We start from the raw sequence: 2,035 nt of genomic DNA on the forward strand, positions 1-2,035 counted from the left end.
GTTGATCGTCCGTTTCTTTCATACAACTCCAATTTTCATGTGGCCCACCACACCCTTCACAAGCCATAACCGAGACCGTTTTTGTCATTTCCAATTTTTTTATTTTTGAAGAAAGGGCCTCGATTTGGGCTTGTAAAGAAGTGTTTTCATCAACCTTATGGGCGCCTGGGGCAATAGATTTATTGCCTCGGGGAGTGTGCCACTGGAAATTAGTTTGAGCAATTTCCTCAATTTGGTTATATATTTCATGTGGGCGGCGATTACCTAAAAGTCCCTCGGAGCTAGAGTCAAGTGTCTGCCTTGTGTGTGGCAACAACCCATTATAGAAAGTGGATACTTGTTGCCATATCGCAAGGCCGTGATGTGGACACTTTCGCAATAGCTCCTTGAACCTTTCCCAAGTTTCATATAAGGATTCCCCGTCCTCTTGTGAATATGTATTAATTTCAGTCATTAATTTAGCCGTTTTAGCGGGAGGGAAATACTTATATAGAAATTTTTGGGCTAGTTCATCCCAGGTGTTTACCGATCCAGCTGGGAGGACGTTAAGCCAAGCTTTTGCTCGGTCTTTTAGTGAGAAAGGAAACATTCGAAGGCGGATGGCGTCATTTGATGCTCCATTGATCCGAAAGGTATCACATATTTCTAAGAAATTAGTAATATGTAGATGGGGGTCCTCGTCCGCAAGCCCATGGAAGGTTGCGGAGTTTTGGAGCATTTGTATCAAATGCGGCCGAAGTTCGAAGTTATTGGCTTCAACATTCGGTGCATTGATAGCGGCGCCGAGGTTACCTACGGTGGGTCGTAGATAATCCATGAGAGTACGTTGATCCGCCATTGGAGGTGGATTTCCTGAAACTTTCTCTTGGTTTTTGGCTTTTAGTCTTTTTCTGAGAAAGCGTTCGGGTTCTTCTAGGGGTTCTTTTATGTCCTTATTAGAACTGGAGCTCATACATTACGTAGGGGTGGCGTCTGGTTCCAAGTCCTGCAATAAAAACAAAAAAAAGAATGCTGGTCAGAAGGTTCACCACGGCCCCATGCTCAGTGAACACGGCCCGTGGTCGGAGTTACAGTGATTGTTTTCCAGATCCCAGTTACTGGAGAGTTGGACACGGCCCCATGTTGCACCGACACGGCCCCGTGGTCAGCCTTCTGTAACTTGGAAAACTAAAAACTGCCAGTAACAACGCTGCGCACGGCCCGTGTCCGACCAGGCACGGCCCGTGCTGAGCTCTGCAGAAGCTGAAAACTAAGAAAAATCCTAAATAATAAAAAAGAAAAATAAAAATATGATTAGGCCATTGATTCCTAACTTTCTTAAAATCCTTGTGTCCCCAGCAACGGCGCCAAAAACTTGATGCGTGTGTAGTGTAATATATTTTAGATGTATATTTAAGCCCTTTTTACACTTTTAGCCAAGTTTTAAATTTATAAAACACGATATTCACTAACACTAAACACACATATGGGCAAGTGCACCCATCGTGGACGTAGTATAGTGTTGGTAAGATACCGAGGTCGTCCAAGGACACAAGAGCTTTTAGTACCGGTTTATCCTCAACGTCTAATCAAATCAAAAAGTTAGAAAAGATTTTTTTTAAACTAAGAAAATAAAAATTAACTAAATGCTGAAAAATAAAAATAAAAACAGATAGAAAAGATGAATCACTTGGATCCGACTCGTGTATTAGTATAACATTTGATTATTTTCGCACTTTTGCACTTGTTTAAGAGATTTTCTTAGTTATTGTAGTAGGCCCCTCTTTTGAAGGCGACGTTACCCTCAACCCAGTAGTTTGAGTCAGCAAGGATACAATCCTAAAGGGTCGGATTATTCAAAGATAATGAATTAAGTTATTAATGCAAATTATGGTAGGCCCCCTCTTTTGGAGGTGACGTTACCCTCGACTAAGTAGTCTGAGTCAGCAGGGATACAGTCCTAAATAGTCGGGTTATAGTATTAATAGTAGTTAACTTATGAGGGGGTCAAAGAGTTTGGATCCCCGCCATCCAATACCTATGGGTATTGAAGGAG

The 2,035-nt window shown here is 42.0% G+C and overlaps 1 non-coding gene across 1 annotated transcript; it reads left to right on the forward strand.

Annotated features, from left to right (window-relative positions):
* Positions 1 to 353: 353 nt before the first annotated feature.
* Positions 354 to 460, forward strand: LOC118491883. Its single transcript, XR_004892328.1, has one exon. It is a non-coding gene; the product is annotated as a small nucleolar RNA R71 (small nucleolar RNA).
* Positions 461 to 2,035: the final 1,575 nt, after the last annotated feature.

The sequence above is a fragment of the Helianthus annuus genome, chromosome 4, assembly GCF_002127325.2.
Source record: "Helianthus annuus cultivar XRQ/B chromosome 4, HanXRQr2.0-SUNRISE, whole genome shotgun sequence".
Lineage (NCBI taxonomy): Eukaryota > Viridiplantae > Streptophyta > Magnoliopsida > Asterales > Asteraceae > Helianthus > Helianthus annuus.